Raw genomic sequence first — 9,390 nt, forward strand, 5'->3', positions numbered from 1 at the left:
TTTATGAGAGAGATAGAGAGAGAGAGAGGGAGGGAAAGAAGGAGTGCTGGGTATTGCAAATGAAATCCAGGCACATACACCACTTCTGTATCTGGCATTATGTGGGTTGTGGGGAATCAAACTAGGGAAGGAGGCTTTGCAAGCAAGTGCCTTTAACCCTGAACCAACTCCCAGCCCATGCAGGTGCTGGGAATGTGTGCTCAGGTCCTTGCTCTTGCATAACAGATAATTTACTCTTGGAGCCATCGCCCCGCTGTCTACATTTATAGATACACACACACACACACACACACACACACACACACACACACACATTGGTTTTTTTCAAGGTAGGGTTTCACTGTATCCCAGGCTGTCCTGGACTTCACTATGATCCTCCTACCTCTGCCTCCTGAGTGCTGGGATTAAAGGCATGTGCCACCATGCCTGGCTTATATTCAAATATATATATTTTTATTTATTTAGTTGCAAGGGAGAGAAAGAGAGAGAGAGAGAGAATGGGAGCACCAGAGCCTGTAGCCCCTTTAAACAGACTCCATATGTATGGGCCACTTTGTGCATCTGGCTCCATGTGGGTACTGGGGAATTGAACTTGGGTCCTTAGGTTCTGAAAGCAAGTGCCTTAACTACTGAGTAATTTCTCCAGCCCTGTAGATTTTTTTAAAGAGGAACCTAGGGGCTGGGCACAGTCAGCAGATGTGAAACCAAAGTTGATATTTTAACAATTTATGTATTTACTTGCAAGCTGATAGACATAGAAAGGAGAGAGAGTAAGAGAGAGAGAATGGGCACACCAGGGCCTCCAGCTGTTACAAATGAACAGTTGCGTGCATCACTTTGTGCATCTGCATTTGGCTTTACATGGATACTGGGAATTGAACCCTGGTCTTTAGGCTTTGCAGGCAAGTGCCTTAACCACTAAGCCATTTCTCCAGCCCTGACACCAAAGTTTTGATCTTTGGTACCCACATTAATGCTAAGTGGATGTGAGTCAGGTATCTAGCAGCAATCCCATTCTCAGTACCAACTTTACTGCTGCAGTCAGGTTTGTATTGCTGGCAGAAATCACCTGACTAAGAGCAGCTTTTGGAAAAAAAGGGTTTATTTTGACTTACAGACTTGAGGGGATGCTCCGTGACCGCAGGAGCATAGGTTTGACTTCACCTTCTGGCCAACATCCGGTGGACAAGAGCAATAGGAGACACTGGCAAGGGGAAACTGGCTATAACACCCATAATCTCACCCCCAACAGTACAGTGCCTCCAGGAAGTGTCTCAAATCTCCATCAGTTGGGAACCTTACACTCAGAGCACATAAGTTTATGGGAGCCACCTGAATCAAACCACCACACTGAGGTAGGAGTATCGCCATGAGTTCAAAGGTAACCTGGGCCTACAGAGTGAGTTCCAGGCCAGCGTAGACTAGAGTGAGACCCTGTCACAAACAATCAAACCAAACCAAACCAACCAAACAACCCCTCCCCAACATGTTGAGGAGATGCTCAGTGGTCGAAAGCACATGATTGGGAAGCCTGCTAGCCAGGTTCAGTTCCCTAGCACACACACAAAGCTGAACACAAAAAGTGGTACATGTGTCTGGTATAAATTTGCAGCAGCAGCAGCAGCAGCAGAGCAGCAGCAAGAAAGCCTTGTGTACCCACACACATACTCAAATAAATAATGAATAAAATTAAAAAAATACCCCCACTGACCAAATAAAAGCAAAACAACAAAACTCACCAAATCCCAAATCAATGTCACTGTGTGTTGGACTCAAAACAAGCCTTCCTCTCCTCATTTCTCATGGCCCTGGCTCCAAAATTCCTTCATAGCTCCCCAAATACAAATCCATCTTAATGCCAAAGTGGCTGTTTCCCCCTGCTTGATAATCCTGCACATACATGCCTCTGTTTAGACAGTGCAATTTGCACAGGATTATCTTAAGCCTGCTCCCACCTACAGGCATCGGCAGAGGGTCAGCCTGCATCATATTCAGAGTCACCACCTCTGAGGGCCTTAGGCGTTTATTTGCTTTGATATTGTGACCTCCTGGCCACAAAATCTGGAATGAATCTGAGAAATTAGGGGCCCCCTCGCCATGCCCTCCTGACCTTGTGCAAGTGCTTGGAAGTGAGGCCAATTGTTCAGGGATTAGCAGATGCAGTGGGCGAATCAGGCTTGAGTCTGAAAGTGATTTTCAGAAGGGCAATGAGCTCTTCTGTCTGCACGGGAGGTTTCTGAGAGTAGAGGTGCTAGCTGGGCACCCTGGACATCTATTGCCCTATGCGCAGGGACGGGATCCGCCAAGAGCCTTGGCATTTCTAAGACACCCCAGTCGTGACTCCCAGTGGCAGACAGCATGCAAAGGCGCAGGCCCAGCATTCAGCAGCGAGGTGGGGTGGTGGTGGGACCTCACGTCACCTTGCTTCTTGATCTCCTGGGTCCTAAGCTATAGAGCGAGTGACTTCCATAAGCAGTGAGGGCCAGTCTGAGCCACCAATGCTGCACCTGCAGCATCCCCTCTTTTCTTAGGCACCAGGTAGTGGGATGCGAGCTGGTCTGGACTCCACTGGGGAATCAGAACGTGTTTATCTTGGTTCTTCCACATTCAATATCAAGATTTGTAGGCTGGAGAGATGGCTTAGAAGTTTAGATGCTTGCCTGTGAAGCCTAACGACCCAGACTCAATTCTCCAATACCCATCTCAGCCATGTGCACACTGGTGTTCATTTGCAGTGGTTAGAGACCCTGGTGAATCTCTCTCTCTTTCTCATAAACAAATAAATTGGTTTCTGCCCAGTGAACCAATTTGTTCATCAAGGATTTGTTGAAAGAGAGGCCAGATCTCATTCTCCAGTTACAACATCAATCAGAAATAGGGTAATTTATATGGAGCTGCCCATCTGCACTTCAGGTGAGCTAGGGTGGATGGGAAGGTTGCAGAAACAATTCCCATTGCACCATCACGTTCCCAAGAGTCACTGCAGGGCAGCAGAGGGCTCTCTGTCCCGCATACTGCCCTACACGGCCCCTCTCCCTGGCTCGCTATTGGCAATGAAGTCCCAGAGGTCAGGTTAGGCAAAGGGCAGAAAGGACAAGGTGAGGCTCAGGAAAGGGACAAAGAGGCCATAGAGGACTTCAGCAGGGTCTTGAGCTGGAGGAGGAAGCTTGGGAAGGAGGGTCAGACAGGAAAGGGACAAGGACAAGGACAGCATGAGGGTGGAGGCGTTTGAGGCTGTCATGGAGGGGCTGGTGAGCATAGAGGTTAGGACCCAGTGCAGTTGGTGGGGGGGGGGGGAGGGCCAAGAGGGCTGTAGCAGAATGACTTATGGATGAACTCCAAGGCTGACAAGGAATTGGCTTGAAGATATGGGGGTGGGGAGTGTGTTGGGTAGAAGGAACAGATGTGTAGAGTCTAGAGGAAAGAGAGAACTTGAGCCATGAACCTGAGTTTAGTGTGTGCATAGGGAAAGGAAGGACAAAGAGATGGACAGAATAGGTAGAGGTAGGCAGAGAGAAGAAGAAAACGAAGAGGAAGGAGGAGGAGGGCGGGGAGGAGGCGAGAGGTGGAAAGAGATGAGAATGGAAGACATGAGTGCACAAGATTGGGGTTGCAAGGATGGGAACCTGATCTAAATCTTTCTTAAAAATTTATTTTCCTCGGTGTCTTCACATGTGAGCTGCGGCTTTTGGTGGGATTGGGCATGGTTGGTGCCAAGGGCATCCTGCTGGAGTCTGCTGCTCAGAGCAGAAGGCTGGGGCCCAGCAGCAGGGAAGAGCTGTGGGCTGCATCGCCAGTGTCTGCCAAGGTGACACGCTGCAGCCCAGTGGCTTTTTCTGCTTTCTGCGGGCACTCTTTCCTCTCTCCTCTCATAGTTCTGCATTTACTTATACCCATTCTATGCATAAGGAATGTGTAGGTGATGTGATGCGATGTGATGTGTGTGTGTTGGGGGTGATGCAGAGAGAAATTCATCACCACAGACCAGAAGAAGGACCCCATGGTGGGGATGGGCTCAGGCAACTCCCTCAGTACCTGGTGTGCTTCCTTGATTCCTGTGGAACAGCCTTTGCAACCGCTGGCTGTTGGTTGTTCAGGGGATAGGATAGGTAGGGTCCTTTAGCCTTTGAAACAGGTTACCATAGGCCCTTCTTTTGGTTTGGAAGATGGAGACAGTATTTGGTTGATTCGAGAAAATTTTCTGAGTTTTATTCATTCTGGTCTCTGCACTTTTTTTTTTTTTTTTTGAGGTAGGGTCTTGCTTTAGCCCAGGCTGACCTGGAATTCATTATGTAGTTTCAGGGTGGCCTCAAACTCATGGGGATCCTACTGAAAAATTGAATGTGAAAGGAATGGGATGATCCCTCTGTGCAATGCAGGTGTTCACTGTTACCTGAGGAATGGGATGATCCCTCTGCAATGTACCATGACCTCCCTGTACCTGTTTCTAAATATCTTTGTGGTTACATAGCATAGAATGTTCTGGGCTGGAGAGATGGTTTAGCAGTTAAGCGCTTGCCTGTGAAGCCTAAGGACCCCGGTTCGAGGCTCAGTTCCCCAGGTCCCACGTTAGCCAGATGCACAAGGGGGCGCACGCGTCTGGAGTTCGTTTGCAGAGGCTGGAAGCCCTGGCGCGCCCATTCTCTCTCTCCCTCTTATCTGTCTTTCTCTCTGTGTCTGTCACTCTCAAATAAATAAATAAAATTAAAAAAAAAAAAAAGAATGTTCTGCCTGTGTGACCTTTGTAACCTTGTGAGGTCTTGTTTAACAGTACATAATTTTGTGGTTTAACTCCCAATCCTGTTTTTACTATAAACATCATGTGGTTATTTCCAATAAAAGGTGACGTTCCGAACAGTTCAGGGCTGCATCCTGAGATCCTGATCTCTGGGATGCAGACCTGGGGCACCAGCTTTCTTGTTTTTCTTTCTTTCTACCCAATAAAACTTTGCCTCACATTCCATTAGTTGATGGTATTACTTGTGCAACACTGGACCCCGTAACATCTTGAGGGCTCATTTGGGATCCACATTTCAAGACCTCCTCCCCAACTCTGGGGTGACCAAACCTGGGAAGGACTCCTAATCTTGGCCCGAGAACCATATCTCCATCCGTCTGCAAGTTCCTGCTTTTGGAGTTGGTAGCAAGCCATTGATAGGGAACTTTTGCCTAGGACTGCCAGCCCCTCCTTTATTGGGTAAGAAACCTCTGGAGGTGCTTTTTTCACTCTTCTCATTTTTCATTTTTTTTTCTGGTTTTGCACACTTTTCTGGGTCCAAGAGGGAAGCTGGACACAGCATTAATTCCCCTAGATGAGGGATTGAGGGGCTGCCTTTGACCCTCTCTGGCTCTGCTCAGAGATTTCAAATGGAGGTCTGTTTTGGGTTCAGCCAGTTTGACAGCTCATTTTGGTTTGACAGTGCATCTGTTTCTGGCTCTGTTTCGGCTTGGCAGCCCCGTGGCAGGGCCAGGAGAGCCGTTATTGCTGCATGTTTGTGTTTGGTGGTGTGTTTGTTTGTCTTGTCCTCGTCTTTGAAGATATGGGTCAAGATCATTCTGTTGAAAAAGCTCCTTTAAAACTGGTTAAAAAGCACTTTAGAGATCTTCAGAAAAAAAAAAGATAAACAGGAAAATGAGCTAGGCCTATTATCCTAGCTACTTGGGAAGCTGAGACAGGAGGATCTCCAGTTCAAGGTTCCAATGTGATAGCCTGACTCCACATTTTAAGCCATGAAACTTTTTTTTTTCTAGTTTATTTTTATTTTTATTTATTTATTTGAGAGCTACAGACACAGAGAGAAAGACACATAGAGGGAGAGAGAGAGAATGGGCGCGTCAGGGCTTCCAGCCTCTGCAAGCGAACTCCAGACGTGGGCGCCCCCTTGTGCATCTGGCCAACGTAGGACCTGGGGAACCGAGCCTCGAACTGGGGTCCTTAAGCTTCACAGGCAAGCGCTTAACTGCTAAGCCATCTCTCCAGCTCTTAAGCCATGAAACTTTTAAATTGCTTGATAAAAATAAGTACGTAATTTTAATTTGAACTGTGCTTGGTATTTCCTCTTTTGTTTGGGCTTTAGACAAATAAGACATTGTTTATAGACATCTTTTGGTTTCTTTTTTTTTTTTTTTTTTTGAGGTAGGGTCTTGCTCTGGCCCAGGCTGACCTGGAATTCACTATGTAGTCTCAGGCTGGCCTCGAACTCACGGCAATCCTCCTACCTCTGCCTCCCGAGTGCTGGGATTAAAGGCATGCGCCACCACGCCCGGCCTACCTTTTGGTTTCTTTATTAATCCAAATAGTCCAACAGGTCTCTCCTAAAGTTTTTTTTGGCATTTGATTTATTTTAAGGTTTTTGTCTTTAAAAAAGACAGATTTAACTAAAGCTAAAATTTTATGTGAACACAGCCATATTTTGCTCCATGATCTCATAACTATAATTACTGAGTTTGTGTACATGATCTCATAAATATAATTACTGAATTTGTGTACATGATCTCATAAATATAACCACTGAGTTTGTGTACATGATCTCATAAATACAATTACTGAGTTTGTGTACCAGGTTAACTTCCATTTACATAGAGGATTATTAAAAACAGCAAAATTCTCTCTGAAGTGGAGACTCATAATTTGCCAGGTATTTTAAAAGATTGTAATATCCTATTACTTAAAAGGTGGAGGCAACTATCCTAAGTTCTAGGCCAGCCTTCCTCAAGACAGAAACAAAAATTTGCCTTAATTACTCCTAATAAAAGCATTTTCGAATGCATTAGAGGTACTGATACAGATTATCCCCAGGATAATTGTCACATTTTGCCTATATTCATGGAAAGTGTATTTTGTGGAGTGTATTAATAGGAGCTATCTCAAATCAGTGGGTTAGATAAAATCTGAAGGTATATATGTATTATAAAGTAAGTCTGGTTGTCAGGTAGAGATTGTTTTGGAGGCATAAATACTAAGGAAGGCTTTTTCTCTACAAATTTCCAGTAGTAAAATGGTTAACTCTTTGAAGCCAGACTACTTGCTTCTTTGTCAGTGGGTAATAAGATTAATCAATTTGGTATAATTTTTCTTAGTAGTCTCATAAGAAAGTTAGTTAATTATGGGTTGAGATGAGATGATTGAAGGAACTAGGAAGGTATTTTTCCATGTTGGGCATAGAATGCTTGTTAAAATGCTTTTTGAGTAGAACTTAGCTCAGGATGTTAAAGTATGTGGATGAAGATGTGTGTATGTAAAGGAGGTAAAAGATCTAAAAGACCAAATTCTGCCTAAAATTAGTTTCCTTTTAGAAGGAACAGAAAGCTAATTTTCAGGCTAAACCTAAACATCATGCCTAAAGTTACAGATTTTTCAACTGTTTATAGACTCTTAAGGATGCTCTAAAAGCTTTACATAGGGACTTAGACTTAATGTAAATTTGGCTTACATTAGACACAGGAGATGTCTTGTGCTAGGTGGGTCACAAAATCATAAGCGCAGATTCAATTCATATTCTTTGGAAGTCTAACCATGTTAGACATAGACAAAACCCTATCACCTTATGTACTACAAATGGGAAAAATAAATTTCCTAGGTTAAAAACAACTTCAGAGTAAGACAAGGAATGCCAGGATGCTTAGCTCTCTGCTCTGGCCTTTCCGTTTGCTCTTGCTTATCGTTATATGCTATTTAAAGACATGGCAAGCTGGACTCTGGAAAAAGGGACGACACCCCCTTTATCTCAGACCTCTTGCAAGTTTAAGCCGTGTGTCCCCCTGACCCTGTCCAGAGACAAAATGTCTCTGATAAGGAAAAGGGATGACAAATGGCATGTAACTTTGTCTCTCTTTATAGTTGCTCTATTTTGAACACCTAAAGTCACATCTGTTAGATGAAATTTCTCAGTAGACAAAAGCTAAATAGGTAGACTGAGTCAAGGTACTTGATCAAGTTACAAACGTGTTACATAAGGGAAGCAGCAGACTTACCTAAAATGCATAGCAGTATATAAACAGATGATTAAAAAAAGGCATCAAGTAAATGATGGCTTAATGGTTAAGGTGCTTATCTGGGAAGCCTAAAGACCTAGGTTCAATTCCCCTGCACCCCCATTCTTATTGCTAAACCTGAATCTGGTTTAAAACAGGTTCTCTGACATCCCTTCTCAAGACAGTCTTCTATACCCATCAGCTCACAGGGGAGGACTGCCAGCAACTCTTGCAGACCCTCTTCACCACAGAGGAGCATGAGAAAATGGGAAGGGAAGCCAAGAAACTAGTGTTGGGAGCTGATGGCTGCCTCACGGAGAACTCCAATGTTATTGGTGTGGTCTTCCTTCCATGTGACTGGACCGGGACCCCAACACTGCTGAAGGCAGGGCGCCCCCTAACTTCTTTCTCTGGACTCTGAGGGGTGGTTTCCAGGCAGCCACTCACTTGGTGCCCTACAAATTTGTCTAAGGCGAATGAAGTGACCCAAGGGCCCACAGAATTCCCAGCTGCTTTCCTAGAAAGGCTGCAGGAAGCATATAGGACATACCCCCCACCAATAGATCCTGAGGCCCCTGAGAATAGGCGAGCTATTAACATTGCTTTTGTAACTCAGTCCACACCAGATATTAGAAATGAGATTCAGAGAATAGAAGGCTTTGAGGATAAACTTCTTTCAGAGTTGATAGAGATTGCTGCCAGAGCACATAATAATAGAGACACTCCAGAAGATAGACAGGCTAAGAAAACGGCTAAGGTTTTGGTGGCTACCTTCCAGAAGGTACAAGGCCCCACGAGACAGCCCGTATGCATTTCTCAGTATGATTCCACCTGGAAGGCAAACATATACCATGATGGACCTAAAAGATGCTTTCTTTAGTATCCAATTGGCAAAGGGAAGTCAACCCATTTTTTTTTTTTTCCCTTTGGACAGACCTGGAACAAGGCACCAGTGGGCAACTGATCTGGACTAGGCTTCCACAGAGATTTAAGTTCCCCCACTCTCCTTGATGAGGCTCTTCATAGAGAGTTGCAGGCCTTTCACAAAGAAGACCTGAGGCAACTCTCCTACACTACATGGACAACCGCCTGCTAGCTGCAGAAGTGGAGGAGGAAAGCCTCTCTGAGCAGCTCCAGGACAGCTTACAACACCTGGGCTATCGCACATCAGCCAGAAAGGCTCAACGGTGTGAGCATAAGGCAACCTACTTGGGATCCGAACTCCAAGAAGGTAAGATATGCTGTCGGCCTCTAGGATGCAAGCCACCACTCAAATCCCCACTAAGAGACAGATCCAAGAATTCCTCAGAACTGTAAGGTATTGCAGAATTTGGATCCCAAGGTTTACTGAACTAGCCAAGCCTCTATATGAGGCCACAAGAGGACAAAAAGAGAAAAAAAGAAGAAGATTTTAAT

Source organism: Jaculus jaculus, chromosome 6 (genome assembly GCF_020740685.1).
Source record: "Jaculus jaculus isolate mJacJac1 chromosome 6, mJacJac1.mat.Y.cur, whole genome shotgun sequence".
Lineage (NCBI taxonomy): Eukaryota > Metazoa > Chordata > Mammalia > Rodentia > Dipodidae > Jaculus > Jaculus jaculus.